The sequence below is a fragment of the Castor canadensis genome, chromosome 5, assembly GCF_047511655.1.
Source record: "Castor canadensis chromosome 5, mCasCan1.hap1v2, whole genome shotgun sequence".
Taxonomy (NCBI): Eukaryota; Metazoa; Chordata; class Mammalia; order Rodentia; family Castoridae; genus Castor; species Castor canadensis.
In genome coordinates, this window is record NC_133390.1 from 38724512 (window position 1) to 38744313 (window position 19802).

A 19802-nucleotide genomic window follows, 5' to 3' on the forward strand; every position below is an offset into this window, starting at 1 on the left:
GAAGTTTTGGGGTGGAATTTTGGGGTCACTGCGATATAGGATGATGTCGTCTGCAAATAGGGATATTTTGACTAGTTCTTTATGTATTTGTAATCATTTAATTTCTTCTTCTTGCCTTATTGCTCTGGCTAGATATTCCAGGACTATGTTGAATAGAAGTAGGGAGAGTAGGCACCCTTGTCTCGTTCCTGAGTTTAAGGAGTATGGTTTCATTTTTTTCCCCATTAACTATGATGTTGGCTATAGGTTTGTCATATTGAAGTCTTTGTAATGTTGAGGTACATTCCTTCTTTTCCTAGTTTTCTTAGAGCTTTTATCATGAAGTGTTATTGAATCTTATTAAAAGCTTTTTTTGCATTTATTGAGATGATCTGTGGTTTTTTTCTTTCATTCTATTAATGTGGTATTTACTTTTATTTATTTATTTGTTTTTACAAGAGCTAAGGTGGTAAATTTTATGTCACATGCATTTTAGTACAATCTTTTTTTTTTATTCATATGTGCATACAAGGTTTGGGTCATTTCTTCCCCCTGCCGCCACCCCCTCCCTTACCACCCACTCTGCCCCCTCCTCTCCCCCCACCCCCTCAATACCCAGCAGAAACTATTTTGCCCTTATTTCTAATTTTGTTGTAGAGAGACTATAAGCAATAACAGGAAGGAACAAGGGTTTTTGCTGGTTGAGATAAGGATAGCTATACAGGGCATTGACTCACATTGATTTCCTGTGCATGGGTGTTACCTTCTAGGTTAATTCTTTTTGATCTAACCTTTTCTCTAGTACCTGTTCCCCTTTTCCTGTTGGCCTCAGTTGCTTTTAAGGTATCTCCTTTAGTTTCACTGCATTAAGGGCAACAAATTTGCATCTGTTGAATCATCCCTGCATCCCTGTGATGAAGCTGATTTGGTCATGGTGAATGATCTTTCTGATATGTTGTTGGATTCAGTTTGTCATTACTTTATTGAGGATTTTTGCAACAGTGTTCATTAAAGAGATTGGCCTGTAGCTTTCTTGTTTGTATGTGTCTTGTCCAGTTTTGGGATGAGTGTAATACTGGCTTCCTAGAATGAGATGGGCAATATTCCTTCCTTCCCTGTTTCATGGAAAAGTTTACAAAGTGTTTGTACTAGTTCTTTTTTGAAGGTCTGGTAGAATTCAGCTGAGATTCCTTAAGGTCCTGGACTTTTCTTTCTTGGGAGACTCTTTATTGCTGTTTCAAATTCATTATGTGTTATAAATCTGTTTAGATGGTTAGTATCTTCTTGGTTTACTTTTGGATGGTCCTAAGTGTCTAGAAATTTGACAATTTCTTCTAGATTTTCCAATTTATTGGAATATGTGTTCTCAAAGTAGTCTCTAATGATTCCCTGGATTTCTGTGTTGTTTCTTGTTACCTCCCCTTTTTTATTTCTGATTTTGAGTCTTTTCCCTCCTCATTTTATTCAGATTTGCCAGGGACTTCTCAATCTTGTTTATTTTTTCAAAGAACTAGCTTTTTGTTTCATTGATTCTTTATACAGTTCTTTTTTTTTGTCTCTATTTCATTAATATCATCCCTTACTTTTATTATTTCTGCTTGTTTTGGGTTTTGCTTGCTCTTGCTTTCTAGGATTTTGAGATGCAGCATTAGTTAATTTATTTGAGATCTTTCTGTCCTTTTAATATATGCATTCATGGCTATAAACTTTCCTCTTATGACGGTCTTTGCTGTGTTCCATACATTCTGGTAGGTTGTGTTTTGATTTTCGTTAGCTTCTAGGAAATGTTTTATCTCCTCTCTTATTTCTGCTATGACCCCCTGATCATTGCAAATAATTGAAATTATTATATCTTTATATGTTTTTCATTGTGCTAGTTTCATTCAATTTTCTGCTGTTCTCAAAGCAGATTCAGAAACAGGAAAATTTCAGAGTTCAACTGGAAATTGTCTCAAAATTTGAACAATTAATTATAGAACAATCTTGAGAAAATTATTGAACCTCCTTGAGCTTTGATGATAAAGTAGAGAATCAATTCATTTGTGGATTTTGTTATAACTTGAGAATTAATTCCAATAAGGAGACAAGTTAAGCCAACTCATGACATTTAATAAATGCCAATTTCCTTTCCTATCTGTTTTTTATTTTATCAATGAGTCTTTTAAAATATGCGCAAAATTGTGTAAGTTAATATCTTAAAGGGCCACATTGCTAGTATAATTACTAGTATAATTAACTTTTGTTTTTTGGAAGCACTGGAGGTTGAACTCAGTACTCTGTGTGCTTGCTAGGCAAGTTGAGGTTATTTTTGAGACACTCTTACTTTATGTCAGGACTGGAATGGACTGCAATCCTCCTACTTGTTTTACTCAATGGCTGGGAAGATTGGTGTGTGCCACCATGCCCAATTATTCGTTGAGATAGTAAGAACTCTTTGCCCCAGCTGGCCTTAAAATGTATCCTCCCAATCTCCTTCTCCAGAGTAGCTAGGATTACAAACACAATTCAATGCATTTGGCTAATTTGAATTTTTAATACAAATACATGAAGCAAAGTAAGACTTTAATATTATATTTATCACTTACTAAATGGTAAATTCTAACATATGTTTAAAGAACACTAGAAACCAAGCCAAAAAAGTGTTCAAGAACACTGAACACTTATAGCCAAAGATCCTACCAATAGTCAAACAATGTTAGATTTATTTAGTTTGCTGTGGTAAAGAAGAGGACATACTGTATGCATTATTGGGTGCAGGCAAGAAAGAGAACTTGTTATTGAATTTTGGCTTGTGTTACATTTTCTAAGAGGGGTTTGAGGATTTGGTACTGTCAATATAAAGGACATTTCATAGACAGAAATATCAATAATTTTATCTGTAAACAAAAGTATTAAGCAGATATAGAGTTGTTATAATAAAGACTCACTAATTATGTTCATTTGGGGGATTGTTTATAGTGTTCTGGTCTCTGTCTTGTTTTACCCCCAGTTGTGCAATAAACTTGACTTTGTCTTATTCTACCTCACAGTCATAAAATATCTTTATCTGATTGATCTTTATATTGTGGAGAATTGTTTATGATTATTGAGAATATTTCAGTCTACCTATTACGTGTTGACTGTGCCAAGCTAATTTTCTCTTTTGAGGGAATTCAGAACTGTACAATATGCAGTGCCTAGGTATTCTTTACCTGTTTATCCTATTTCAGTACATGTTACTAAGTAGAATTTCATGAAGGAGAGCAATTGAATTGCTTCATTTCTTTACAAAGTTTTACATGAAAAATTTTATATGAGTAAAGGCTGCTAAATTAAAAATTGCATCTCATTCTAGCCTGGTTTAATATGTAAGTGACTAGAAGGCAGAACCTAGATCTATTTAATTTCTTGTCCTAGCATCTTATGTACAATCATTCAAATATATAAAGTTAATTAAATAACTGATGATAGTCCTGCATATTCATTTAAAATGTGACTCATGGAGAGCTAAGAGGGCATTCACCATCAAAATTAGAATAAATTGATGGTCTTCATAAACATCTAAGAATAGTGATAACAGAATTTCAATGGTTGTTTTTTGAAACACTAGATCACACAGAGATGCACATGTGGAACATACATGATGTGTAAATTTCCAGGGATTCAAGTGGGCGAAGATAGAAAGCAGGCTTGGAAAAAGAAGAAAAATCACTATTACAGAATTTATGGACCATAAGTTTGGAAATTCCCTATTGTTTAACAATATTGCTGTCATGATTGACCTCAAAGATTAGCCAAAATAGTGAAACATTTTATATTTTGGACCCCCTAGGGAGATATCATTGTTTTCTGTGGTGAGTGAAAAGAAAAACAATACATATATCCCTCTCATAATTGAAAGTTATATGTGTAACTGAAATACAAATCCTATGCTGTTGTGGAATGCAAAGTATGATAGGTAACTTGTAATAAGAAATGAGATGAAAACACAGTGCCAAGAAATACAAAATACTAGTAGGAGAAATTTTGTTAGGATTAAGTGTTTTAACTTAATGAAATTTGAAGATTTAGCCTATAAAATATATCAACAGCAACTTTTATTTCTTTATGAAATATTAATCATGAATTCAAATACAGCCACTGAAAAATAGTTCCTTTCAAAATGGAATTTAAAAAACTATAAAGTACAATTTTTGAAATCAACCACAAATGCTTGCAAATTTCACATAATGGGTAAGAGAATACTTTGCAACTAAACAGTGGGGAAAGTCACTTTTTTTAATAAATGAAAACTCTTATTCATCTTCAAATTTTTTACAAAGACCTGTTTGAAACAATCATATGATTGTCTGATTTAATTTTTAGGAAAACAGATTATATGAATCAGATTGTATATTTGGTTTTTTGTTGTTGTTGTTCATGAAACTTATAGTTTAATGTGAGAAATGACCAACAAAAAAGTAAAAATTCCAACCTACAGTTGTTCCTCTGGAGTCACAGAAGGTTGGGTCAAAACTTTTGCAGATAATCAAATCTATAAAAGCTCCAAGTCCCTTACATAAAGTGACATAATAATTGCACATAACCTACACACAACCATCCTTCTATATAAATCATCTCTGAATTAATTATAATACCAAATACAATGCATGTTGTATAATTGTTACATTGCATTGTTTAGAGAATAAAGATAGGAAAAAGTCCTATAAGTTCAGTACACATGTGACTTTCAAAATCCTAATTGACACATAATGTACATATTTGTGGGATACAGTGTGATTTTTCAATACACATATAAATAGAAAATGTAGTGATCAGATCAAGGTAACTGGCACATCCATTACTTCAAACATTTACCTTTTTTTTGTGTTGGGAACATTCAAATTCCTCTCTCCTACCTATTTTGTAATATCCAATGAATTGCTGTCAACTAGTTTTCCTACTGTGCTATATATATTTTTCAAATTTTTCAGTTATCTGTGGTTGGATGAATCTATGGATGCATATTATGCAGACATGGGCAGCAGATTATATAATGACTACTTGTGGTATAGGCGTTGAAGGTGACAAATGAGGGCAATGAGTGGGCTACGCACACTCTCAGAGCATATAATAGCATGTATAGACCTTTTCTAAAATTGTTTTATTATTCATATGTGCACACAAGGCTTGGGTCATTTCTCCCCCTGCCCCCACCCCCTCCCTTAAAACCCACTGCACCCCCTCTCTCTCCCCCACTCAATACCCAGCAGAAACTATTTTGCCCTTATCTCTAATTTTGTTATAGAGAGAGTACAAGCAATAATAGAAAGGAACAAGGATTTTTGCTGGTTGAGATAAGGATAGCTATACAGGGCATTGACTCACATTGATTTCCTGTGCGTGGGTGTTACCTTCTAGGTTAATTCTTTTTGATCTAACCTTTTCTCCAGTTCCTGGTCCCCTTCTCCTATTGGCCTCAGTTGCTTTTAAGGTATCTGCTTTAGTTTCTCTGCATTGAGGGCAACAAAGACTAACTAGTTTTTTTAGGTGTCTTACCTATCCTCACCCCTCCCTTGTGTGCTCTCACTTTTATCATGTGCTCAAGTCCAATCCCCTTGTTGTGTTTGCTCTTGATCTAATGTCCGCATATGAGTGAGAACATACGATTTTTGGTCTTTTGGGCCAGGCTTACCTCACTCAGAATGATGTTCTCCAATTACATCCATTTACCAGCGAGTGATAACTTTTCATGCTTCTTCATGGCTGCATAAAATTCCATTGTGTATAGATACCACATTTTCTTGATCCATTCGTCAGTAGTGGGGCATCTTGGCTGTTTCCATAACTTGGCTATTGTGAATAGTGCTGCAATAAACATGGGTGTGCAGGTGCCTCTGGAGTAACCTATGTCACAGTCTTTTGGGTATATCCCCAAGAGTGGTATTGCTGGATCAAATGGTAGATCAATGTTTAGCTTTTTAAGTAGCCTCCAATTTTTTTCCAGAGTGGTTGTAACTAGTTTACATTCCCACCAATAGTGTAAAAAGGTTCCTTTTTCCCCACATCCTTGCCAACACCTGTTGTTGGTGGTGTTGCTGATGATGGCTATTCTAACAGGGGTGAGGTGGAATCTCAGTGTGGTTTTAATTTGCATTTCCTTTATTGCTAGAGATGGTGAGCATTTTTTCATGTGTTTTTTGGCCATTTGAATTTCTTCTTTTGAGAAAGTTCTGTTTAGTTCCCTTGCCCATTTCTTTATTGGTTCATTAGTTTTGGGAGAATTTAGTTTTTTAAGTTCCCTATATATTCTGGTTATCAGTCCTTTGTCTGATTTGCAGCTGGCAAATATTTTCTCCCACTCTGTGGGTGTTCTCTTCAGTTTAGAGACCATTTCTTTTGTTGAGCAGAAGCTTTTTAGTTTTATGAAGTCCCATTTATCTCTGCTATCTCTTAATTGCTGTGCTACTGGGGTTCCATTGAGAAAGTTCTTACCTATGCCTACTAATTCCAGAGTATTTCTTACTCTTTCCTGTACCAACTTTAGAGTTTGTGGTCTGATATTAAGATTCTTGATCCATTTTGAGTTAATATTGGTATGGGCTGATATACAAGGATCTAGTTTCAGTTTTTTGCAGACTGCTAACCAGTTTTCCCAGAAGTTTTTGTTGAAGAGGCTGCTTTTTCTCCATAGTATATTTTTAGTGCCTTTGTCAAAGACAAGTTGGTTTTAGTTGTGTGACTTCATAACTGGGTCCTCTATTCTGTTCCACTGGTCTTCATGTCTGTTTTTGTGCCAGTACCGTGCTGCTTTTATTGTTATTGCTTTGTAATATAGTTTGAAGTTAGGTATCGTGATAATTCCAGCATTGTTCTTTTGACTGAGTATTGCCTTGTCTATTCGTGGCCTCTTGTGTTTCCATATAAACTTAACAGTAGATTTTTCTATCTCTTTAATGAATGTCATTGAAATTTTGATGGGAATTAAATTAAACATGTAGATTACTTTTGGGAATATCGACATTTTTACTACTTTGATTCTACCAATCCATGAGCATGGGAGATCTCTCCACTTTCTATAGTTGTCCTCAATCTCTTTCTTCAGAAGTTTATAGTTTTCCTTGTAGAGGTCATTCACATCCTTTAATAGGTTTACACCTAGGTATTTGATTTTTTTTGAGGCTATTGGGAATGGAATTGTTTTCATATATTATTTTTCAGTTTGTTCATTATTAGTGTATAGAAATGCTAATGATTTTTCTATGCTGATTAGCTATTATGGTGTCTAGAAGCTTCTGAATAGAGTTTTTTGGGTCTTTAAGGTATAGGATCATGTCGTCTGTAAATAGTGATATTTTGACAGTTTCTTTATCTATTTGTATTCCCTTTATTTCTTCTTCTTGCCTAATTTTTCTGGCTAGGAATTCCAGTACTATGTTGAATAGGAGGAAGATAGTGGGCATCCTTGTCTAGTTCCTGATTTTAGAGGGAATGGTTTCAGTTTTTTCCGTTAAGTATGATGCTGGCTGTAGGTTTGTCATATATAGCTTTTATAATGTTGAGGAACTTTCCTTCTATTCCTAGTTTTCTTAGAGCTTTTATCATGAAATGATGTTGGATCTTATCAAAGGCTTTTTCTGCATCTATTCAGATGATCAAGTGGTTTTTATCTTTGCTTCTATTAATGTGGTTTATTACTTGATTTTCATATGTTGAACCACCTCTGCATTCCTGGGATGAAGCCTACTTGGTTGTGTTGAATAATCTTTTTGATGTGTTGTTGAATTTGGTTTGCCATTATTTTTTGAGGATTTTTGCATCAATGTTCATTAAGGAAATTGGCCTATAGTTCTCCTTTTTGGAGGTTTCTTTGCCTGATTTTGGAATAAGTGTAATATTGGCTTCATAAAATGTGTTAGGCAGTTTTCCTTTCTTTTCTATTTTGTGGAACAGTTTAAGGAGGGTTGGTGTCAGTTCTTCTTTAAAGGTCTGATAGAATTCAGCAGAGAATCCATTAGGTCCTGGACTTTTCGTTTTGGGGAGACTCTTGATTACTGCTTCAATTTCATTTTGTGTTATAGATCTATTCAGGTGATTAATTTCCTCTTGGCTCAGTTTTGGATGATCAAATGTATCTTGAAATCTGTCCATTTCTTTAAGATTTTCAAATTATTTGAATATAGGTTCTCAAAGTAGTCTCTGATGAGTTCCTGGAATTTCATGGTGTTTGTTGTAATCTCCCCTTTTGCATTCCTGATTCTACTAATTTAGGTTTTTTCTCAACTCATTTTAGTCAAGTTTGCCAGGGGTCTCTCGATCTTGTTTATTTTTTCAAAGAACCAACTTTTTGTTTCATTAATTTTTTGTATGGTTTTTTGGTTTCTATTTCGTTGATTTCAGGTCTTATTTTTATTATTTCTCTCCTTCTACTTGTTTTGGGATTTGCTTGTTCTTGTTTTTCTAGGAGTTTGAGATGTATCATTAGGTCATTGATTTGGGATCTTTCAGTCTTCTTAATATATACACTCATGGCTATAAACTTTCCTCTCAGGACTGCCTTTGCTGTGTCCCATAGGTTCCGGTAGGTTGTGTTTTCATTTTCATTGACTTCCAAGAACTTTTTAATTTCCTCTTTTATTTCATCAATGACCCATTGTTCATTAAATAATGAGTTATTCAGTTTCCAGCTGTTTGCATGTTTTTTTGTCTTTACTTTTGTTATTGAGTTCTAGTTTTATTGTATTGGATCATATAGTATGCATGGTATAATTTCTATTTTCTTATATTTGCTGAGGCTTGCTTTGTGCCCTAGTATATGATCTATTTTGGAGAAGGTTCCATGGGCTGCTGAATATATATTATGTAGAAGTTGGATGAAATGTTCTGTAGACATCAAGTAGGTCCATTTGATCTATTGTATACTTTAGATCTTGGATTTCTTTATTGACTTTTTGTTTGGATGTTCTATCTATTGATGATAATGGGGTGTTAAAGTCTCCCACAACCACTGTGTTGGAGTTAGTATATGCTTTTAGGTCTTTCAGGGTATGTTTGATGAAATTGGGTACATTGACATTGGGTGCACATAGGTTGCACTTTTCCTGTAGTTTGGTGCTGCGTGTCCTTTCATGGTTATGTTGGGTTTCATTTTCTGTGTGCAGAATCCCTTGAAGAATCTTTTGTAGTGATGGGTTTGTGGTTACATATTGTTTTAGTTTCTGTTTATCATGGAAGACTTTTATTGCTCCACCTTTTTTGAATGATAGTTTTGCTGGGTAGAGTATCCTGGGGTTGAAGTTATTTTCACAGATTGGATATTTGTATTTAATCCTCAATAAGAATAATGCATCTGAACTAACTGAAAGATTTATGCACAAAACCCAGAAAAAATGTACGAACATTCATTTTCTATGTGTGACATTGACAAAAATTACACTAAAATCAACTTATTGAAAATGAAAAAAAAGAGATCAGGAAAATATGTCAGATTTGTTTTGAGAAAGCACATTAGCACAGTAGCATTGAAATGACAATATTGAAAAATAAGGGTTCAAGTTAAAAAGTGTGTTTGTCTACGTGTTGAACTATATTTTGCATGTATTTCATCAAATCATGAAATGTTATGCTATCATTATCTGTTTGTATTTCATATTTAAAGGTATAATATTTTGTCTATAAGGTAAATATTTACAAATACAGACTGTTGATGTTTAAAATAATAAATACTTTAGTTAAAATAGCTCAAATAGGTGACCCTGCATGTGATTCCAAACTAATTCAATATGAACAATAATGAAAGGAAAGCAATAAAAAGACATGAGGCAGGGAGCTGCAGTGCTAAATTTCTGTGTTGAAATGAGATGAGTTGAGTTATGATGAGTGAAAATAAGTGCAACATGTATATTTAAAATAACACAAAAACTTGTGTGATCCTATTTTATCAAAATTATAATTTTGTAAGGGGTTATGTGTGGTCAGTTTGCAGTCCTGATCTATATGTCTCAATGATTATATTTCCCCTCTAGTTAATAAGCCAGCGAATAATGAAGTTTCTCCATTTTTCCTTAACATTTTACACTCAAAATGTAGCGAAGTAGTTCTATAGAAATTCTTTCATTATTTTACTCTGTTTTAGAGAATTACTTTCTAACTAGAGGAACTGGATTCATGGTATACATTTTTGCTACCATTGTTAGACCTTCATTTTATACTGTGAATATTTGGGATACCAAACAAGATTATTTTCAAATATGGATAGTGATTTTTTAATTCAATATAGTTTTTGACTGTTTGCTCTTTCCTCTGTTAAAAAATTATGTTTCCACCTACATTTTCCATCATACACAAACCTATAAACCCATCTAAGTCTGATCAGGTTATTTTAAATTTAAATTGTCTTCTTAATTTTTTAATTGTGCTTCCACCATGTTTTACTTATTATAGAAAGCAGAGTTAAATGTTTCAGATTATGTTGATTTATTAGAAAGGAAGGTTTATGTTCTAGGTAGTGTTTTAAAATAATGCATTTTGCTCATCTGGCATTTCATTTGTGAAGTTCTGATTATCTAATTATCTTACCTACTACAAATTATGTATGGTGGGGCACAAAATATAAAAAAAGCTTAAAAAGTAAAATGAAAACCATGCCTAGCTTAATTTTTTTTTAGAAGCTGCTATTTTGACTAAGAAGATGCCACACTTATGCCATGGGATATCTTGGATGGATTTTAATTGAGCCCAAAATATTTCCAAAATTTCATGAAGTAGTACATATTCTACCATTATGTGGTGACATATGCCTCTTAGGGACACATATATTTCATTATTATAATAGCCTAGAATAAAACTATTTTTCAACCAAACAGAATTTTAATTTTTTTCAGGGAAGATGCATTTACTTCCTGCAATAAATATTACAATCACGTTTTGTTTGTTACATAAATACTTTTTCTGTATAAATAGCAGTTTATTCAGTTTCTGAAATATTAAATTATTAAAAAGAATTGAATCATAAAATATTTTAATCCACAAATGTTACTATAATGTTTTTATATGTTATTAATAGTAACAACTTTCATGTTTTTAAATCTTAATAAAGAGGAGTATATGTATCCATATATTAACATATGTGTATATGTTTATATATATATATATACACACACAAATATATGAATGTGATTGACAAATTATAAAAACAATTTATTATGGTAAAATAATATATGTATTCTTTCTGTTCTTTAAAGTGTCTTTCCTCAGACTCACACTGCCACATGTTTTCCTTAATCTCATTAAAGTCTTGGCCGTCAAACTTGCACTGTCCCTTGTTCCCTTTTAAAATCTCGGTGATCAGACTTGCAGACAAACAACAGCTGAGTCTAAAAACTGCATTAGCATAACTGTTAAAGTCTCAGTCCTTAGACTTGCACTGTCCCATGCTTTCTCTTTTCTTTAGCTTAGCTTTTCTAAAGCCTATGTATAAAGTTCTCTGGTGCAGAAAGCTGCTCTGGTGGAGACATACAGCACCCAGCAGCAGTGTCAGTGGCAGCCGATCAAAAATCCCCATCAAAAAACCTTGTGTCCTCCTTCAGCGAGTCTTTTATATCCAGTGGTAAACAAGAAGATGGAGCAACAGTTCTCAGGGAGGGACTTGACATTCTGCTCTCTATTTTCTGAACTTAAACAGCTTAGGAAAAGCAGCTGTGCTGCATTTTGCCTTCTTGCTGTCTTCTGTGGCTGGGGCCATGCCTGTAGATCATTGAGCACAACTGTGCTTCTTCAAGTTCTCATAGGCATCTCATAATCCTCTCCCCACATTTCCCCCTTTTTTATTTCTTAAATGCTCCCAATGAAGTCTGTTCCTCAATCCAAGGAGTTGTCTTGAAACCTCTTTTGTATGCCAGGGCTGTTAATATCTAGTCTCTCAAGCACAAGCCCCTGTGAGGCAGTTTGTAGGGTACTCTTTGCAAGAGTAGGAAGTCTCTTGGCCCTTGGAGGTAACCCCACATGCATTGTTCCCAGTACTTGATGGTCTAGAGTGTCCTGCTGACCCTTCCCATATGATACTGAATCAGAATCAGAATCTCTGGACTGAAATTTACCTTTAAGGGGGGGCTAATGGTTCAGCGGCTCCACCACTCACAGCATCTTGTTATTGATTCTCATTTTCCTGTATTACTGGTTTTAAGGGGTGAGTTCCACGTCCCAGCTCAGCTACCAAGGAGGAAAATCTTTAGAACTAAGGTTTTAAAGATAGAGAAATAAAGCAGAGTAAAAGGAGAGAAGAGAAGAGAAGTAAAAAAACTACAAGGCTGTGTGCATCTCCATCTAAGTGCCCAACACACTTGACCCCAACTTTATTTATGTTTGTCTTCTATCCTTTGTCCTTTCTGCATCTCCAGTCACCCCCTAGTTAGGTCAGTAGGAACAAGAACTCAATGAAGTTCATTACAATATATTACTTGCTCAGAGTAAGGGGCTTCATTGTAGTGTTACCATACTTGTATATAATGTACTTTGATTATATTCATCCTCTCTATTGCTTTCTTAAACACCTTCCCCTTTTCCCCTTCCACTAGTAGTTTTCTACTTACTTTCAAGATTTTTTTTCCCATAAATTCCATATATCAGAGAAAATATGTGATATTTGTCTTTGTGGGACTGTCTTATTTAACTTAACTTGATAATCTCTACTTATATCCATTTTCGGAAATGACACAATTTCATCCTTCTTTAGGACAGAAAAAAATCTCCACTCTGTATATATATATATATATACACTCCACTATGTGTGTGTGTGTGTGTGTGTGTGTGTATATATATATATATATATATATATATATAAAACATTTTTTATCTACTTATCTATTTATAGGTACCCACACTCGTTCCATAATTTGACTTTTGTGAATAGTGTCATAGTAAACATTATTATGCAAGTATTTGTATACCAGATTTTTTAGGTTCTTTTTAGTATATACAGAGAAGTAGTGCAATTGGATCACATGGAAGTTCCATTTTTATTTTCTTGAGGAACCTCCATACTGATTTCTTTAGTGACTAGACTAATTTAATTCCACCTTCAGTGAATAGGGTAACTTCTTCCATGAATCCTCACCATCATTTGTTGTTTATTTTCTCAATGATAGCCAGTGTGATTGGTTTGAGATGGACTCTCAATTGAGTGAACATTTGCATTTCCCTCAAATCTGAAGGTGTTGAAGATTTTTTTCATGTAGTTTTTGGAAAAGTGTCTGTTCATTTCCATTATGCATTTTTTGACAGTCTTTGTATTGTACAGTTTTATGGTTTCTGACCAATCAATGTATAATGTCGCATATGACCAGTTTCAATATCATATGAAATAGTTTCACCACCATAGCAGTTGTCTTTTTTCCATCATTTCATTCTCGCTTTCCTCAAGTCCATGAAAGCCATTGATCTTTGACTGGTTCCCAAGTTTTGCCTTTTCTAGAGGGTAGTAATGTTATCCAAGATGTGCTCTTTTCAGACTGGCCTCTTGCATTTAACAACATAAATTTAAGATCCCAAGATGGTTTTAGTTGATGTTCATGTATGGATAGCTAATTTCCTTTTCATGTTAAATAAAAACTCATTGTAGACATGCAGCAGGTTTTTTTTTAATCCACTTATATATTGAAGGATACCTTGGTTGATTCCAAATTCTGCCTATTACAAATACAACTGCTTTAAAAACTCATGTGCAGGCTGGGATGTAGCTCGGTGGTACAGCGCTTGCCTAGCGTGCGTGAGGCCCTGGATTCTATCCCAGCACCAAAAAAGAAAAGACAAAAAAAAAAAAAACCTCATGTGCATCTTTTTATGTGGACAAAAGTATTAAACACATTTTGGTAAACACCAAAAGCTCAATTACAGTCTTAAGTGACAAAATCATGTTTAGTTTTGTACAAGGTATAAACTGTCTCCAAGAAGTCTGTCATTTTGCTTTACCACCAACAAGGGATGCACATTTATTTCTCCACATTCACACCAGCTTTCAGTCCCTCAACAGGTTGAGTTTTGAATATTCTAATAGGTATATGGTACTATCTCATTGTTCTTTTTATTGACAATACATAGCTACTTATATTAAGCATATTTTCATGCTTATTTTCCATCTTTTTATGTTCTTTGGTAAGATGCAGGTTTATTCTTTTCCTGATTTTTGTTTTCTTACTGTTGAATTTTAGAGATCTTTGCATATTTTTGATAACAGCCTTTAATCAGATATACTTTTAATAAATATTTCCCCAGTCTGCATTTTATCTTTTTGTTCTCTTATCTTTCACAGACTGAATATGGTTAATTTTAATGAAGTCCAACTCAATCATTTTTTCTTTTTGGATCATATCTTTACTGTTCTATCTAAAAAGTCATGATAACCAAACCATGGGATGTGTAGATTTTCTTCAATATTATTTTCTAAAGGTTTTCTAGATTTGTGTTTCTTATATTGAAGTCTATGAGCTAGCATGGGTTAATACTTTTAAAGGTGTAAGTTCTGTATTTAGATTCATTCTTTTGCATGATGAAATTGGCAATGTTCACCCAGACTCTTAGAAGTAAAACTTACTCTTCATCATCACTTTCAGTTTTGAGTTAACATTCTTCTCTTTGCATTTATTATCTTATTTTCTAAAGAGTTTGAAATGTTTCTTCTGTAAGTTTCCTTCTATTTCCAGTATGATCAGAATCTGAAAGATTCTGCATTTTCAACTGAGATCTTAAAAGCTAAAACAGTCCAAAAGCAAATAGCTACAAAGATGGTATTTTGTTTCTGGAATTATTTAAAAATTCCCCAAAAGATAATCCAAAATCTTGGCAACCCAAACTGGGTTCAGGTCATAGCTATGATTAATATCACTATTGAATAAACCTTGGGCACCAAAACTGTACAATAGAACTTTCTGTCAAGATAGAAATGTTCTATATCCATTCACAAAGACTAATGAACAGTTCCAAGTTATGAAGAGTAATGAATGACTACAATTCAGCAATCATAATGTGTATCTTGTGATTAGAAACTGCAGTTAGACATATATTTAACATAACAGATTTACATTTAAATTTAAATATTTACCTATTTTATACACATGAAATAGATTTCAGATTATTTTATCTTACAGATATTACATGAAATTTTTGAACACTTTCTAAATCTAAGATATATTATAAAACTATGCCTTTTCTATATTTCCCATATTCTGAAAACTTTTGCTATTTCAGCATCCTAAGAGTAAATACAAATATTTTAGAGAAGGGTTTTATTGACTCTGTGTGCCAGATAATTCTTTATTTATTATGGGTGGCTGTCTTACATATTGTAGAATATCTAGCAGCATGCCATGAGATGACATTGGTAGTACCTGTATCTATCCATTCCATTGTAAAAAATGAAATATCTACAAATGTTCCCAGAGATCCTTGTAGAGCAAAATTATCCATAGTAGAGACCTTCTATTTTAGTGTAAACTCAAAAAGAAGAGGTGTACAGTTTCCTTTAAAATTAATGAAAGCATCTAGAGATTTTTATAAAGTGGTTCCATTAATTCCGTATTTAAGGCAGCCCTGGCAAAAGTTAGCAAGACCCTGTCTCATAAATAAAGCTGGGTGAAGTGGCACATGCCCATCATTACAGTTACTCAGGATGAAAAGGTTGGAGGATTGTGGACTGAAGCTGGCCTTGACAAAAATTGTGAGACCATATCTGAAGAGGCTAAAAGGTCTGGAGGCATGGTTAAAGTCACACAGTGGTTTCCTAGCAAGTTAGCCCTGGCTTGAATCCCCTGTACTGCAAAAGAAATACATACATACATAGATACATACATAAATGGAAAAGGGGGATAAAAAGCCAATCCCTGTAATTTAACAGAGTACAAGAAACATGAACTTATTGAATTACTAAAGTGTGGTTTAAACCATGGAGGAAAGAGCCTTCTGATTTATTATTGTGCAGCTTAATAGAGCAACTCCTCTGAGTTTTAGTTTCACAATTTGTACAATGAGGACAAAGGAAATTTTTCCTGTTTTGCTTTATGAAGGATTTCCATAAGTGAATGCATGTGGAACACTATCATCAATAAGTATTATTTACTAAGCATTTAGTCATTATTTGATATTGTTAGAAATAGCTCTGATTACTAATTTGTTATTACAGAACACTAGTAGTCCCAAATATTAGCTAGAAAAACATTTCAAAAAAGCATTATTAATGCATTCAAAAATATTTCACTAAGCCCTAAGAATTCTTCTTGAGCCAAGGATATATTAATAAATAAAATAGAGATGACCTCTGTCCTGACTAGTTTACCTTCCCAAATGTATGCTAAGCACTTTTCTAAAGATAATCTTGAAGTATGATAAATTGAATACTCCAATGCATTAGAATGTTATAATGTCACAGTTTTCTTGAAATAATTGATTAAATGTGTATGAGTACGGTACCATGTTTGTTTTAGGAACTATATGTTTGATAAATTAATGAATCACTTGAATTATTCACAAGAAATAATGTTTGTGAACAAAAATAATTGTCAAGATAATATTTTCATATCAACCATAGATCATGTAATACTATGAACCAATATAGTTTACTACTGTTTTAAATTTTAAATTATCTTTTTTCATTCAATATATCATATAATATGTAATAATACAACAAGTATTTCTTGTTGGTGGATTGCCCAAAATCCATAACAGGTTAAATGTTACTTTTATGTAACCCCAATACTTGCTATAATTTGTTAAGTACAGAAAGAATAGGTGGGATTTCATTGGTAAAACATTTGATTTATAGGCTCTTTACATTCACCTACAAAATCTTTACTGTTGCATGGATAAATGTTGTCGAACTACAGACCTTAAATGCCTTTAGTGTTGTGCTTTTAAGGATATACATTAGGTGATTTAATAGTAACTTTGCCCAAATTCTCTCTCATCTAACATATTTGTTAAGAATATAGAAAATCAATTCCCCTGAATCAATATGTTTACTCTGATTCTAATCCTAAATCACACAAATGGGCCTGAGGTCCTTACTTCCCACATTTATAAAACTTAAAAAAATTTTGCTTAATTTTTGTTCATTATTTTATCCATTGTAATTGTGTTTTTTCATAAATGAGCCACAGAATGTTACAGATGAAAATAAAAGAAATAATGTTTAAGGAAAGTATTTTTCTCATATTTAAAAATTTTAGAGAGAGTTGCTAAAAGCGGTATTTTTCCTACAAAGGTCTTGGAGAAGTGGCCAAAACAATGTATACACATGTAAGTACATGTAAAAACGACAAAATAAAATTTTTAAAAAGTCTTGGAGAACATTTTACTTTGAAATATCTGAATATTTTATCTTGTTGGTAATATATACTACTGAAATAATATGTGTGAATGAATCAATATATCTGTCTTCTTTTTCAAGACTTTCTCATATCTTCACATAGTATGTCAAATAGATGGTAACAAAGTCATTTATTCATACAATCTTTGAAGAGTTCTTACACTAGTTAAGCATTTTGTTAAGATACGACGACATATGATTGTATAGATTCAGATCTAGATCTTGAGTGCTCAAAATTCTGAAGAAGTAACCATGTTAAAGATATTTCACTAAGTTCAGTATTTTCTAACAGAGTATAACCTAATTACCAATGGTCCTACCATTTATATGTATATTTATTATATACATTTATATATATTCAGTACATATGATACTGATAGAGTTGACAGATATTTTCTGCACAGTACCAATTTTTCTGTTAGTTAAAATGTCCTTAAATGAAACAATTTAACATATAAAATGAAGAGCAAAGAAATGGTAGTAATAATAATGCAATTTTCTTAACTCTTAACTCTTTAAAATACCACTAATTTATATTACTGAAGCAAGAATATTATTCTGCTTTGTGAAGAGGTAAAGTAGGATTAAATAAAACTCCTATTATTGTGTTGTTTTCCTATTTATTCAGGAAAATATTTTCCAGGATGAGGCTAATCAACATTTTGAATAATTTTGAAGTCAATTAAATGAGTATTGTACTATTTCCTTTGAATTTTTAGTAACTTGGAGGTTTTTTTGGCTTATTCTTGAGATTTTCATAGAAATACATGCTCAGTGTATTATCTGTCTTGACATTTGTTTATAAATGAAACTCCGTAAGACAGATTTAAAGGGAATGCTGAATCATACTTTAAGGGATCATTTGTTACACAAAGTCTAAATAACTACTTAAAGTAAAAAGGAAGAACTAAGAGAAATCGCCATTTCTGTTTTTCCTTTTATCTTACCTCTCTGCCTCTGTAAAATGTACTCTACTGAACTGGAAACTGGTTGTAACCTGCCATATCCTTTGGGCACAAACCATTCCTGTATTCTTAGTAGACCAGAAGTGCTTTGAAAGTACTTCTGCCTTTTACTCCTGATGCAACCTGAAACAAAACACCTAAGGTGAATTTAATAAGTATTTAATAAATGCTCTTGCCCTTTGACCATTAAGTAAGATGGCTCAGGCATATCTCCTTTATCTCTTATAGTTCCACAGTGGTAACGAGCTTGCATTTCCCAAAGTGTAATCTGTTAAGTCACACAGGCTTTGTCAGGTTTCTTAACTCCTTCCCTTCCTTTCTCATTTCCCCTTGCTTACTGAGATTATACTGCACTCACCATGAAGACATGCTTCAAAGTCTTTGCTAGGGTAGTGTATTAGTCTGAGCTCTCCAGAGAAACCTACCAATCACATATAAATGTAAAAAGAACTCTATTTTAAGCAGTTATTCAAATGGTTACTGAAGCTGAGTTCTAAAATATTTAAGGTGAGTCTGGAAGCCAGAGATTCAAGACAGCCATTGGTTTGGTTCCAGAATGAGTCTAATGTCCTGATAACCAAGAATTTCTGGTTTAGTTTCAGTCTAAAAATCCTTAGGCTCAGGATCCAAAAAGGCCTAATGCTTTCATTCCAGTTCTGAGTTAGTTATGAGTAACTGTAATGAAATCCTAAGATCATGAGCTTAATAAGTAAAAGTTTTATTTTGATTCCTGGTTTCAGAGGTCTCAGGGCATAGTTGTTATCTCTGTTGCTTTGGGCCTCGGTGACACGGTACACATGGCAGGAGCACATGGAGATGGGGTCGGTTCACATTCTGGAAGCTGGGAAGCAAAGAGAAAGACGGGAAAGAGCTGGGGTCCCAATATCCCCTTAAAAGGCATGTTCTTGCTTAAAGGGTTGAGAAAGAATGGTTTTGAAACATAATTTCAAAGTATGATATAAGGTCTTGCACAGAATTGTAACTTACTGTTTTTTGTTTGACAAACTTCAGCAATATTTTCTTAAATAAAATAACCTGAAAATTGCATAATTAGTTGATACTCATTTGATTGACTTCAAAGCCAGAGAGAATATAATGCCAAAGCAATTCCATTCTTCTTTCAAGACTGGGGGAATGGTGTTGATAACTGACCATCTGTAGAGGTCACAGCCTGCTTTGTTTATTATAGAGGACATGGAGATAAGAAGGGAACTCAACTGCATGTTGACTATGTGCGGGCCACAAAATGCTGAGATGAGCAAAGTCCTATATGAGTAGATGTATGTTGCCTTTCTGTTTTTAAAATCTTATTTTCCATTTCTTTTATGAAATATGTATCTTTGTGTTGATTAAATTGCACTACATGTCATAGAAGATGGAAATATAAATGTCCTAGAGTCTGTTTGAATCTTCTTCAAATAGGGATGATTTTAGGGAGAAATATGTAATTTTCTAACAATTATATTTTAGCAAACAAAGCAAAGTTTTAACTTTTAATAATATAAATAAGTATTCAAGTGATTTTTTTCTCATTATACTTTAAA

At 33.2% G+C, this 19802-nt stretch overlaps 1 protein-coding gene across 3 annotated transcripts in view; it reads left to right on the plus strand.

The window, feature by feature from the left end:
* Cadm2 (cell adhesion molecule 2) overlaps window positions 1-19802 on the plus strand; it is a 1035444-nt gene that overhangs the window by 888917 nt on the left and 126725 nt on the right. The gene's annotated exons all lie outside the window — the stretch shown is intronic.